General features: G+C 45.6%; 1 pseudogene; it reads right to left on the bottom strand.

The window, feature by feature from the left end:
* LOC144094451 (uncharacterized) overlaps nt 1–14,939 on the bottom strand; it is a 29,361-nt pseudogene that overhangs the window by 13,477 nt on the left and 945 nt on the right.

The following is a 14,939-nucleotide window of genomic DNA, read 5'->3' as shown; positions in this document are numbered from 1 at the left end:
TTCGTGGCCAATTTAGCTTTCGCTACCAAAAAATGTTACTAGCGCATTCGCGCATTGCGATCGTGCGGCTCTCAGCCTTAGAAACGATAGGCAACACAGACTGCTCTGTGTTGCCTATCGTTTCCTGCCCGTCACGACCACCGTGTCTTTACCAGCAAGTTACAGAAAATAGACCCATTACTCGCATACACTGACGATCCGTTGGGCACTTGAGTGAGTCTAGTGTGGGGACGGATGGCGCCTCGTCTTCGATTGCAAGCTCACTACGGCGACACGTGGCGTATGTAGATGTTACTGCGAGTGCAGATCACGTGACCATGGGTGTCGATTCGTTGAATTGATACAACAAATACGCTTGCTCCCCTGCCCCGCTGTCGACACAAGCGGAGATGTTGGCCATTCGGGACGCATTAAGCGTACTCTTTCCACTCGTTTCATCTAGAAGCCACCTTGACATCCTCACAGACTCCTCATGAGCCGTCCGTAGTCTGCGACGTGTTCTGAACACCGACTCATTGACACAGCTAATTCAGGACTTAATTGAAAAATCCTCCCTGACGATATGTGTACGGTGGATTCGTCGAAGTTCCCACTTCACACAAGCTTTTGTGGATGTAGCAAGTCACGAATCAGTTCCTCCACGTCCCCTTAAAGCGGCCGCAACCTCTCCGGAGACAATACTAGTTCAAGAAAAAGATAAAGAGACCCAAGAGCGATAAAAAGACCGAAGATGGAAAGAAAAAAACTGGACGAGTTATATACGTCACTGAGAGGCAAAACCGAACTAAAATGTTCGTTTGGGTCGGCATAGGATCTTCACCGCGGCATTTTTGCTTCGTTAGAAGGAGAGGTAGTGGTCGAGGATGTCGTGTCATGCGCTCTCTAGGTGCCGCCTACCTGCCCTTCTTGCATTGCTCTCTTCGGATGAAAAATGGGCGAACGTACGGGACCCTGCGACAGAAGGCAGCTTTGCACGAAGCCGTGACATATTTGCTGTCTAGACTGAGGATATCGAAAATATTTCGACGCTGTTATCTTTGTACTTTAAAGCAAGCGGGAAGAGTTTCTCAAGAGTCAAAGTAATCGTACTGGCCGATATTGTGGAAGGACCACACCTATCCTTATCAGCGACAGTGGCGGCGCGCCTGGAGAGTGGGCTAGATAGGAGCGCTAACCGAAGAAAGAGTACGTTTTAAAAACTAAACGTGCACTCTACAACTGCACACATATGAATGCCGCTCTAAAATTCACCAGTTCAGTATATCGCGCAATGAAACTGCCTCAACCGCTGTCGATGACTATCGCGTACACAATGGTAAACGTCCTGTGAGTTTCTTCTTTTTTGTCCCCTCCTTTCTCTTCGTCAGCTCCCGTTTTCGGCCGGAGGACCGCAAACCCTTCCGACGTCCCAAATACTGTCTGGATGCTGCGGCTCCCGCCTCAGGACTCCCGCGCTCTTTTATTTGCATCAGCCCAGCCTTGTGTCGACAGTCGCCTTTAGTGTCGTCTCTGCGTTCTCCGATAGCGGTGCCAGACGCCTGTCCCACCCCGTGCCATATCCCTGTGGTCTTTGCCGCAATTTTCTTTTTCTTATACCCTGGGATGTGGACAAGCGGTCGGTCTTGGAGCGGAAACAAGGGCCACACCGGCGGCGCTTAATGACGGCCTCTGCTCTCGAGTGGCGCCCCCTTGCGTGGCTTGCTGCGCATGCTTGCCATCGGATCCTGCATGCCGTTTATGTCGGTGCACGATGCCCCTCCACTTTCCTTTTTCTTTCCTTTTATGCTCGTCTGCTGCCGATGCCCTGCGACGAAACCGTCGCGCTTCCCGCTGCTCTTCTGTTCCAGTCAAGACCTGTTCGCATCCCGTTTTTGATTGCCCTTCACCAGGCTCAAGAGGGCGATGAACACCGGAAAGGATGCGCTCTTTTTGCGACACCAGATGACCACAGTAGAAAAAAGCGCGCGGAAGGCAGAGCGTATGCGCATATTATAATCCCGCATGAAACACAAAAATGTCGTTCTCGGCGCAAGATCTCGGAAGAGTGCTGCTTTTATCGATGATGCCCACATCACTGGATGGTTTGTTACGCTAACGTCCTAAGGGTCTAATTTCAATAAGATATACATTGCCACTTGCATGATATATTAACACATTCTTTTTACCCCGAAGCGAGCAGCTTGAAATGGTGCCACGCACAGGTAATTTATTTATGCACATACCTCAGAGGCTTCCACTTCAGAATTATGTGAGGGGGTTAAGATTTGAAACTAGAGCGCGAACCGAAAAAAAAGATATCGTTATTTGAACATCCGTATACAATAGTCAACAACAAACTAGAAGTAGAACGAAATTTAAAAACACTTCAGAACAAAATGCTGTTTATTTTTTATTGGAAGGAAACATGATGTGAGATGTGAACAATGTTGTTGGGAAGACTTCTAATAAATCAATTCACGGGGCAGCGTCGTAGAGTGGAAAGCGGTGGTTCCTCTCGAAAGGCGTTTGAAAGTAAGCTGATTATACAATCGGTGGAATATGCGGCTCTGCTGTGTATGCGGTAAGGTAAAATTATCATGGCTGTGAACAGTTTTATTTAAGAGGCAAATAAGTGCTATTCTCCGATATTGCAAGGACGGGAGTTGCAGCGATGCCTTAATGTTAGTTATGCTGGAATATCGGCTGTAGTTTCGAGCAATAAAGCAGTGGAATGATTTTGTATACGCCCTAAGAAATGAATTAAGTAGTCATGATGAGGTGAAATAATACAGAATCTAGTTCAGGGCGAACAAATGCATGATGTGCGAGCCGCCGCGTGGAATAAGGCACACCTCTGAGGTTACGTCTTCAGTAGAGATATGTACGGTTAGCTTAACCTGCAACTTGTACGCAATTACCTGTAATAAGTAAGTAGTCCTTCAAGTGAGCTCTCTTCGACCACCTTTTGTAATATCACTTGTATTATTAGTTAAACCTGAGCTTTGCACATTTCTATGTGTTTTACTTTTTTGCTTTGTACCCACCCCCTCCCTAACGCCCTTTGGGCCCTGAGAGTATTGAAATAAATGAATAAATAAACGTGCCCACCAGCTCACGCAGCTCTCTTCCTCTCCTCCATATTTCAGTTGTTGGGTCCTTATTAGGCGAGGAAACAAAACAGACTGCGCTGGCCGCCCAGGGGCATCGGGGCGCCCGGGTTAATTTTACCCAACTACGCCTCATCCTTGCTGATTGAGAGCGAACTCCGGAAGTTGTCTTCGTCCACAGAAACCTTCGTTTTATGCCGTACAGCGAAAGACGTTAAGAAAGAATAGATGAGGGAACATTTGAGCCTTTAGTTTTTGCCTTTATTTTTTATTTCAGGCTCATCGGAATAACTAGCTACCGGAATAACTAATTCGTCTCATACGTAACGGAACCATCTTGGTTCCTGGCATGGTGAAAGCCTACTCTTACAACGTGGTTCCTGGATATAAGGATACCTGGATATAAGGTCCTGGCTTCTTTAAATAAGTGTCAGCACAGGAGGAAGACGGGGGCTACGTAGTAGTAGTAGTAGTAGTAGTAGTAGTAGTAGTAGTAGTAGTAGTAGTAGTAGTAGTAGTAGTAGTAGTAGTAGTAGTAGTAGTAGTAGTAGTAGTAGTAGTAGTAGTAGTAGTAGTAGTAGTAGTAGTAGTAGTAGTAGTAGTAGTAGTAGTAGTAGTAGTAGTAGTAGTAGTAGTAGTAGTAGTAGTAGTAGTAGTAGTAGTAGTAGTAGTAGTAGTAGTAGTAGTAGTAGTAGTAGTAGTAGTAGTAGTAGTAGTAGTAGTAGTAGTAGTAGTAGTAGTAGTAGTAGTAGTAGTAGTAGTAGTAGTAGTAGTAGTAGTAGTAGTAGTAGTAGTAGTAGTAGTAGTAGTAGTAGTAGTAGTAGTAGTAGTAGTAGTAGTAGTAGTAGTAGTAGTAGTAGTAGTAGTAGTAGTAGTAGTAGTAGTAGTAGTAGTAGTAGTAGTAGTAGTAGTAGTAGTAGTAGTAGTAGTAGTAGTAGTAGTAGTAGTAGTAGTAGTAGTAGTAGTAGTAGTAGTAGTAGTAGTAGTAGTAGTAGTAGTAGTAGTAGTAGTAGTAGTAGTAGTAAGTGTTTATTAAAGATAATAATAAAAATGGAAGTTAAAAGATTTTTGCTAACCCCGGCATCTGCCATCACTGCGGCGGCGGCACCTGAGCTAGGGCAGCGGAAATAAAGGATAGCAGGCAGTTTGAAGAAGTGAAATGAAAGAGGTGAGGGGACAGCAAGAAAGGACATAGGAAGTGGTCATATACGCACTATTTACAAAGGGTAACAATAAAGTTGTCCAGGTGTGCGCATGCACAGCCAAGAAAAAAATAAAAATAAAAACACGCGCACAACACTTTGCACACAACAGCTGGGGTGGGGCGCCCAGCTGTTAATCATCCTAGGTAGTGCACGCGGAACGTTCGGTCACTGCGCGTCACTGCCTGGCGCAAAACAGACTGGACGTCAAGCCCGTCTGTTCGAGAAATGCACAGAGGCTCACCATGGTTCGCTCACGGGTGCGCGCACTGCCCTGCGGCCACAATAGCGTCTTGAGCGAGTGTGGGAGTATGCCCAGCGCCCTGTAGGCCGCGAGCATATCACGACGAGCGTCAGTAAACGCGTCACAGCGCAGGAGCAGGTGCTGCAGTGTCTCGACTGCACCGCATTCATCACACACATCACTCGTCGCGAGTCCGTGACGCACACGTCGTTCCCTAGGCCACACGCAGCCGATGCGCGCGTGGAGGATCATTGTGCGTTGCGACCGCGAAAGAGTGCGGCAGCCGTTGTTGCTGGCGATGCGCTCACCTCCGGCGATGCGTGGGTCGGGGCGCTGCCGTCGGAGATGTTCGTGGATGACCGCACGCACGTCCTCCAGCGCAAGGGGGAGATCACTTGGCGGTAGTTAGTGTGCGGCGATATCACCCAAGATTACAAAATAAGGGTAACAATGGTTATACAGCATTTCAGAAGCATACATACTATGATACCTTTCTGTTTTGATGACAAATAAATAAACAAACAAAGCAATATACAGTTGTCACTTCTGAAAAATTTAAATAAGTGAGCAATTTATAGGCTACATATCCACATCATGGAATAGAAAAGATATCATCATCATCAGCCTTTCAACACCCACTGCAGGGCAAAGGCCTCTCCCATGTCTCTCCATTTATCCCTGTCCTTTGCCAGCGCCCCCCCCCCCCCTATACCTGCAAACTTAATAATCTCACCCGCCCACCTAACCTCCTGCCGCCCCCTGCTACGCTTGCCTTCTCTTGGAATCCACTCCATTACCCTTAGGGTCCAGCGGTTATCTTGCCTTCGCATTAGATGCCCTGCCCCAGCCCAATTCTTCTTGATTTCGACTAGGATTTCATTCACACGCGTTCGTTTCCTCACCCACTCTGTCCGCTTCCGGTCTCTTAACGTTACACCTATCTAGCTCGCTGCGTTTTCCTCAACTTGAGCTGAACCCTTTTCGTTAGCCGCCACGTTTCCGCCCCCTAGGTGAGTACCGGTAAGATACAGCTGTTATATACTTTTCTCTTGAGGAATATTGGTAAACTACCATTCATGATCTGAGAGAACCTGCCATATGCGCTCCACCCCCTTATTATTTTTGTAGTTATTTCCATCTCATGATCTGGATCAGCGGTCACTACCTGTGCTAAGTAGACGTACCACTTCCAGCACCTCGCTACAAATTGTGAACTGCTGTTTCCTTGCTAGACTGTTGAACATTACTTTGTTTTTTGCATATTAATTTTAGACCCACCGTTCTGCTCTGCCTCCCTAACTCATTAATCATGCTTTGAAATTCATCTCCTGAGTGACTCAGCAAGGGAATGCCATCAGCGAATCGCAGATTATTTAGGTAATCTCCATTAACTCTAATCAACAACTGTTCCCAATGCAGGCCTCGTAATGCCTCCTCCAAACAGGCGGTAAATAGCATTGGCGAGATCGTGTCTCCCTACCTGCCTGACGCCCTTCCTTATTGGAATTCTGTTGCTGACTTTATGGGGAACTATGCTAGATGAACACAATGAAGGAAGCCACTTATGAAGGAAGCCAACAGTCACCGAAACCAAGGTGCATAGAGGAACGTTCATTTTTATTTTCTTATTTGTGGTGCTGAATGCTAGGAGAATAATACTTGAAATAAGCTGTTGCTTAAAGGAAATTAATTATAAAGCAGCCGAAAAGACAACCATGCTGCCGATCGGATGCCTTTTCAGTCGAACTACGCGTCCTAAAGCCATGCTGAAAATTAAGAAATAAGTCAATGTAGTCAAAATATGAGGCCAGTCGAATATGTATTATTTTCTCAATGCCCTTATAAAGTACAGGCAATATGGCTTAAATATTGTTTTATCTCCATGCTTAAATTTTGAGGTTAGTCAGGCGATCTGCATTTCCTTAAGGAACACCCCAGTTGATAAGATCAGGTTTTAAATATGAGTAATAACAGAGCCATAAGTGTCAAGAACGTATTTTACGGGCAAAATCTCCATACCGTTCGAGTCCTGCGACTTTCTATTCCATATACTATTTATACAAGCAAAGACTCCAACTTGATCATTTGGGGCTAGAAAGAGGGACTGCGGGCTATCATTTCCACGTCATAATGAGCATAGTTTCGGCAGATACTCCCATTGTGTTCACTGTGTATAGTTTGCTAAATAAAGTGCTTAAAAGCATCCGCCAATGAAGCATCAAATAGCACTTTTCTCTCATGTGTAAGGATATCAAGAGTTGAAGAATGCCTGTCGGAATGCAACAATGAGTTTAGTTTACGCCAAACTATATCCGGACGTTGCGCATGTTCATCGCGGAACATGCTCATTAAGTAAGCATCTTTAGCTTGCTTAAGTTTAGAGGTAAGTTTTTTTCGATAAGCCTTAAGTTTTGCAAGTATCTTTCAACATTTCGTTTCTACTGATTTCGCAAATAACGCATTTTATGCTAAATCATATTCAGTAACTCTCGTGTTAAACAGGGTTTTCATGCTTTCCTCGGTTTCTTTACTTGTACAACTGGAAGGTGCACATGGTAATCTCTTTAAAAATGCTGATAAATTGCGAATAAGCGGCGTCACTATTACTCAGTTCGTAGACAGCGTCCCATTTTTGTTCTTCAATTGCGCGGCGGAAGGGCTCAAGGCGAGAGGATCAATCAGTTGACTATAATTGGGTGGCAATGTATTCCATTTGACTGAAAATGGCTTATCTACAAATTAAAAAATAACCAAATGGTCGTTGACGCCAGTATAAAAGTGTCAGCGAATATTGTGTACGTGACAACATTCGTAACAAATACATCTAATAGAGTATAGCTTCGTTCTGTGATGCGTGTTGGATGAGTGATTTCATTGGGTAGTTCATATGCAGCAAGAGCAAGGCTAAATTCATTCTGGCTAGGCACAAGCATGTTCACATTCAGATCTCGCCTAAAAAATTTTCACTTTCTGTTCCGTAATATATTAAAGAAACTCGTGTAAGAAGCTTAAAGATTGACTGAAGATGACAGATGCCGGCGTGTACACCACGAAAAATAAATTATCAGAATGGCGCGAAATGAGCACTTTAAAATCAGGTGTAACTGCACGGAATCGGCCTTCGGTATCACAGACATGCAACATTGTCTTTTACTAGAATAGAAACAACACCACCTCTCTTGTACTGACGATTGCGACAGAAAGACTTATAACCTAGTGCGTGAAATACAGCCGATTCGTCTTCGTACCATGTCCCGGTAAGCATTGACGCTGTGAATGATCCCCCGAAAATGTCTAGAATAGCATTCATTTCGCTTTCTATATTAAGGAGCAAACGTTCTGGTGAAACAAGGAAAGGGCTGGTTTTTTAGTGATCATCAATTTATGAATTCCATGCGGTAGAAAACACATGTTGACGGCAAACAAGCTGGACAGATATGTTTAAGCACTCTACGCTATATTGGACAGGTCATCTTCGCGGGTGAAGGGAATGGCTGCTGAGGTGTCAGATTTTCGAGCAAAGATTTTCCCATTCTATACCCAGGCGTATTTCCATCGTTCAGCTTTTTTCGCAGCATATGCAGCGTCTAAGAGGCAATTCATTGTCGGGCACAGGTTTGCTGCCGGGCACTACCTGACGCCCAATTTACAGAAATTTGGTTGCCCGGTTCCCACGCTAAACATTTGCCGTAAGCCCCAATTTTTTTTCTTCGATAATTAATAGTAGTTTAAGTAACATTAATCAACTTCTAGAGAACAGATTAGTGGTACTGTTGCTCACCTCACCTGAAGAAATGACGGCATGCATGCCCAACACGATGGTCTTCTGTGCTTTCTCGCTTCATGGTGCAACAGAACTCAGTGTGGCGTTGCCACTCGTATCTTCATGTCCAGCGCTCTTTAGAACCGAACAAAACTGTCCTCTTAAGATTCGCTAGGACGAATTGATTGAAGTAATACGAGCGAACATTGCTGTTCACTGGCTGTAAAGTTGTGTTTGGATTATGGGGTTTAACATCCCAAAGCCACTCAAACTATGAGGGACGCCGTAGGGAAGAGCTCCGGTAATTTCGACCACCTGGGGGTTATTAAACGTGCACTGACATCGCACAAATATTCGACCCTCCAATATTTAACTTCCATCGAAATGCGACCGCTGCGGCCGGGAGCAAACCCGCGTCTTTCGAGTCAGCAGCCGATCGCTATAACCACTGAGCCAGCGCGGCAGCTTTTATTGGTTGTAAAGTGGGCACAAAAAAGAAGTGACAGTATGTGGAGCTTTTGCTCCCTCAAATTTTTCAGTACGAAATGACGGGCTGTTGTTCTTGTGGCGTATAATTACCTCTCTCGTTACTTTCCTTGCATCTGGAAGCAGGCCGAACCATGCTGATTCTCCAAAGTCAAGTTTAACTTCAAAAGTTCCTCGTTGGCTCTCGAGATGCCTCGTCCCCTCCCCCACTCTTACGTTAATACTCACCTTTCCCAACACTTTCTCAGGATTACCAAGTTTCGTTTGGTTTCCCACCGCAACGCCTTTTCAGCAGCGTAAGAAGCAGCTATAACGGGCTTTATAGGCTGGCCATCACGGAGATGAACTGCATGATTGTCGACGGCGCTTCATTAGAGGGTAGAAACTCCCATAGCTCCAATAAGCTTCGGTGCTGATGTGGAAAGCGCGTACGCAGGAGTCACGATTACTAAAGAAGGCATTGTTTCTTTTTTTGTTGATAAATTTCGCATTCCACCACAGCTTCCCAAAAAGGAGCGGCGCGTGGGCTCCTAGACATGCGATTCTGTGATGACTATTAAAGGGGAGTGGTACGCTAGCACAAGGAGCCGGAAATATGAAAGTTTGAAGCGTAAATCGCCAGCATGTCAGTGGAAAATGGTACACTTGCGAAAGGTGTTCTGGATGGTAAGCTCAGGTAATGCTGCCGTTGCAGAAGCCATAATTACACGTGTGATGTATTACGAACCTGTCGAGCGTAAGATGCTGACTCCAAAGACTCCATTTTCAGGAAAGCTTCTACCTCTGGGGTGCCTTTTTACGAGGAGTTTGCGCGCACAAATCCATTGAAGACTGCAAACCCGCATTTTCTTTTATCGGCTCCACCGACTGTGAATACTTGTGGAGTCAGACGACATGAATAGACTAGTGAGACCACTGGAAAAATAAAGGAATAAGTTCGGAAACTGGCGAATAGTCTGATCTGCATTGAAATTTTTTGATCCACCGTACTGACAGGGTCCTTAGGGACAGATATTATCGAGTCAGACTTTTCTATACCGGGCATCCGATGCCTGATGGCACACTTCATATTTAGAAGTTATTTATCTCGCTTACTGGACTGAAAAACAAATGGCCGCCTTAATAAACGTTTTACAACTTAAAATATATAGTTTTCAGAACAGGCGAGAGGAAAGAACATTGTGAGAACTGGAATTACCAGGGCCCGCTTGCACAAACGCGAGCCGCCAAGTCCAGACTGCAATCCGAATCTCGTCTTATTATAACCTAAGATGAGCCTGGACTTCCCTGCAGACGTAGTGTGCTTGCACGAACCGAAAAATCTGAACTACTGTCCAGACTTATTTCAGACGGTAGGTACTTTTAGTACCTAGGCCGGAAATTTAGCTGCCGACAAGGAACGAGATGGGGAATCTGCCGGAAGTCGGTCGTGAGGGCGACGGACGTTCGCGCTGTCCAATAGATGACCGCTATTTAATGTCAACATCCGGATACATTCCCGCGCTTTTTGAACACTGATAGCTGAACCATGACCATGGCGGCTCCCATCAATCTCAACCGAGCCCCTACCGCCGCGAGTAACAAACTACTCGTCTTCGTGAGGATTGTTGACACCAGTTTTTTGATGGGTACAAGATTTCCCCCGGCCTTGTGCTCGGTTCTTCAGGGGTAAGATGCTTGGGAAAAGGGTCCTGGACCAAACCGTTGGCTTGACGGATCGGAGATAAGTTCCGCTGTCAAGCAACCCTTAATCCACCTCGTGCGGTAAAAGCCCATTTGTGGCTCTTTTTTTACGGTTTGGTCCAGGACCCTTTTCCCAAGCATCTCACCCCAAAGGCGCCGAGCAGCAGGCCGGGGGAAATCTTGTACTTATTAGAAAACCGGTGGGTACCCGGCGGCACTGGGGATCGAGCCCAGCACCTCCCAAGTGCGAGGCAGATGCTCTACCACAAGGTCACTGCTTCGGTTTCACTTGTACCTCTCCTATGCATGTACTTGTTTATATGTATTGCACACATATAAAAAAGGACGAGAAGGGTACACATCAAGCGCTTGTTGTATATCTTTCTCGTCCTTGTTTACATGTGCGCAGCACCCTTTGTTCATCATGACTGACCGACTCGCCCAACAATGCATTCTCTTAAGTACTGCATGTTTATTGTACAGCATGTGCAACCTCAGCAGATATTTTCACCCGTAGTTGCTCTGTGATTTAAGTAGACAAGTTTCCACTGTGCATTTCATGCACAGTATGTGTGATGCGTTTTGACAGCGATACAACGTTTCTGTGATACGTTTCGACTGATATTTTTGAATGTGATGCATTTTGACTGTGATGCGTTCTGACTAAGATATGTTTTCGTTTGGCTTGGGGGGGTTTAACGTCCCAAGGGGACGTTAAACCCCCACAAGCCAAACGGGATGCTGGGAGGGATGCTGCAGTGAAAGGCGGCGGAAATTTCGACCGCCTGGGGTTCTTTACCGTGCACTGACATCGCAGAGAAAACGGGCCTCTAGATTTTCGCATCCATTGAAATTCCACTGCCGCCGCCGGGATTGAACCCGCGTCTTTCGGGTCAGCAGCCGAGCGCTATAACCACTGAGTCACCACGGCGGCTTGTGATATGTTTTGACAGTAAAATAAGTTACGTGCAATAGGGATCACAGCTTGCTTGGCCCTGCTTTGCCATGAAATATACTTCCTTTAAAGAAAAGATATGCAGAGTGAGTTGGGTGGGAAGCATGTGTCAATACTAGCATATTTAATCACCATTACTGCTAGTTCTAAGTTTTTTGTTTGCTCCCATGTATTGATTGCCGCTCGAGAAATTATTCTCCTCGCGTAACGGCGTATGGTAAATTTAGAATCACTTAGTTTAGTATCAGCATTCGTGATAATGATGGCAAGGGCGATAGACTGCCTGTTCTGCCGTTTCTGAGGCTCGTTTTAGTAGTGCCGGAGACTATCAGTCTGCCTTGCGTGTCCACCGCCGATGGTGCGAACGCTTTTTTCTGTGGGTTTTCTGCGACATCTGCACATAGCACTTGTTCATGTTAGCTGTACATTCTGTGTAGAGCTTTTGCCGTAGCTTTCCTTCTCTCATCATGGTGAGCAGACATTCTTAGGTAGTGTTGCGACTAGTATTGCCTGAGCAATGCGTTTAGGCATTTGTGTCTGATGTCTAGTGGTGGCAGCTTGATGCCTATTCCTAGGCGATGAAATATGGCCCTTCCTGCTTTGGTGTGGGAAAGCGGACCTCATTGCATTGTTAAGTGTGTTTCCTTAATCTCATCTAGGGTGTTGTGTACTCCTAGGCCCAGTAGTCTGTCGGCAGAGGTATACTTCGGTAGCCTTAACACAACCTTGTATGCGTGTCAAATTATACCTCTAGTTTGGCTTTATCATTGCTAATTTCAGGTATGGGAATGCGCACACAAGCCTGCTTAGTACAAATGCTTGTACTGTTCTGCACAGTTCTTTCTCCTTCACTCGTGTCCTTTTGTTACCAATTTGTCTTATTAGTCTTACTGTCATGTTGGCGGTTGTCTTTAGTCTTTATAATGTCTCTTGTCCTTCCTGTTTGACTGAAGGAAGAGTCCAAGGATTCTTATAGTTTGAACCTGCTTTACAGGAGGCCCTTCCACCCAGATGTTAAGTGAGACGGATGTTTGTCATTTCTGTAATTTCTGGCTCGACGGCCTCGTGGTGTGTCTCTGATTCGCTGCTTTACGAGTCAGGTCTTCTATTATTTGAGGACAACGTTACCTAATGCACCAAAACAAACTAAGCTATTAATGTACAAATCCTTAATTCGTCCCGCAACTGAATACGCGTCTCCCGTCTGGAATAATCATTAACAAAGTGAAATTATTCAAATTGAGAGCGTCCACAGGAAAGCCATCAGGTTCATATACCGTCAATATGATCGGCATCTTTCACCTTCTTGTGCCTTGTCTGCTTTTAATCTAACCCCCTTGTCCGTTCACCGTCATGTGGATTCACTGTAGTTCTTGCACTGCATCGTCAATTCACTTTATCAAGTCACAACTAGCGTTTACCTTACCCGATATTCTCCGATCACCCAGAGGAGTCATCACAGCCTTAATGTTAAGCCATGCTTTGCCCGTACTAATAATTTCAAACACAGCTTTTCTCCTGGTACCGTTGAACATTGGAACTTAATTCCTGGCATAACGCGGTCTCTTCCATTGAAGCCACTTTTAACAGCGATCGATGCCACATGACGTTTCCTTTTGTGTTGTGTTCATTGTGCATTGTATCAATTTATTAGTTACAGCCTATCACATTGTTCGCACTATGTATTCAAACATGTTAGGTGCAATCTTTTGTATGTGTGTGCGTGCGTTTTTGTTGTATGTTGCAGTTTTCACACGAATTGTTAACCCCACTCCTGCAATAGCCCCAATAAAGGTTGCACTATGTGAAAATAAATAAATTTCTACAGCTTGTTGCAGTGTGTCCTCTATCTGACCATTGCTGCCAATTTTCGTTCATAAAGTGATATCATCTGCATAGAATATGAGTCGCAGCCCCGGGAGAGCAGCTAATTTAGGAGGAATTTAGATTAGGTAGCGTTGTCAGTTTGCCTAGATATGCATGTTGAGATGCTTTCACCACACATTTTACCTCAGGATTTCAATGAATTAAGTTGTACTCACAGTGAGAAAAGTGCTGTTGCACAAGAGCACTGCGGACTGCACTGCCATCCTCGTTTCCAAGTTTGGCACAGCCGCAACTTCTGGTGGCACCTGGCACGCTTCGTCATAGTGGCATGCATACTTTTTAGCCACATTGTGCAGCACACAGCACGCGACAATGATGGCGGGGCATCGGTCTGGAGCCATCCGCAGCTCTGCATGCAGGCAGTGGAATCTTCTTTTCAGCTGCCCTATGGTCCTGTAACAGAAGATTGCGGCAGTGCTCTTGTACCACCGCTAATTGAGCGACGTGTCCTGAGACGCTACATAAATCTGGCCACTATGGTCATTGAATGGAAGCCCTATGAAGGACATAAAGTGCAATTATCTGTTGTGCAGATCGAGGTATACCGAGTTTTATTTTTCCTTGTTTATATCACGGCAGAAAATGAGGACACTCTGAGAGGTCTGGTGACTGATTGGGCAGGCTCGTGCAGAATCACGACAGAGAGCCCGAGAATGGAACAGGCAAAAAATGATGGGTCGGTACTCATCATCTTGTTCACCTGTCCCATCCTTTGTGTTAGTTGCCATGAGTTCGAATGAGGACAACACTGGAATGAACACATACAGCAAGTAGGAGGAACACAGCCTTAGTGCTGACTGCACAGTTTTCATGTTCATGAAAAGATGTACTAATGTGAAGCCTTTGTGAATGCTTCGGGCTATAACCTCACGCTGTACTTTACTGATTCATGTTTTATCATGCGCAATTATAATGTCATGTGAATCAACAAATGACTAAACAAAAGCTTTAAAAATGTGGCAGTACAGTTACACCAATTGAAAAGTCGCCACTTGCTTGCACTGTGACAAAATTATGAATGTCAACCACTGTACATAAACAGCAGAAAAATAACTTGGGAGGTAACTGAAGGCTATGAGCAATTGAACTGTACAAATGACTTTGTGCGGACATTTTTTCTGGTGAATCTTCCAACGCACTCATACCATTGCATGATTTTAACATAACGATATAATCATAAAATGCCTAGCAATGTCTCGGCACGGGCTTCTCATTATTTCACTTATGCGCACGGTGCACTGGGAAAGGCAAAACCGACAGGCAAGACTTTCTCATATGCTGACTGCGCGTTGACGAACCTTTCCACCACTGCCCTCGTAGTGCCGTGCGCTGCATTGTAGCGCCTCTTCCCAGGAGTGTCTGGCGTCCGGAATGGGGTCATCAGCCATGGCTTGCACGGGTACCCGCTGTCTCCCAACAGCAGGCCGGTGTACAATCCCCTGTCAAAGCGTTCGGCAAGGGTGCTGTTGGCAAGCACCCGCGCGTCGTGCGTTCCACCTGCCCACTTGGCGACGACGTCGAGAATCCGGCAGTTAGCGTCGACTACGAGCTGAACGTTGATGGAGTGGTAAAAATGCCTGTTGACGTACGCCTCCTCGTTCAGCCCGGGTGCCTGGATCCTCACGTGCGTGCC

The sequence above is a fragment of the Amblyomma americanum genome, chromosome 6 (genome assembly GCF_052857255.1).
Source record: "Amblyomma americanum isolate KBUSLIRL-KWMA chromosome 6, ASM5285725v1, whole genome shotgun sequence".
NCBI lineage: Eukaryota > Metazoa > Arthropoda > Arachnida > Ixodida > Ixodidae > Amblyomma > Amblyomma americanum.
This window is presented reverse-complemented; position numbering and strand designations above follow the sequence as displayed.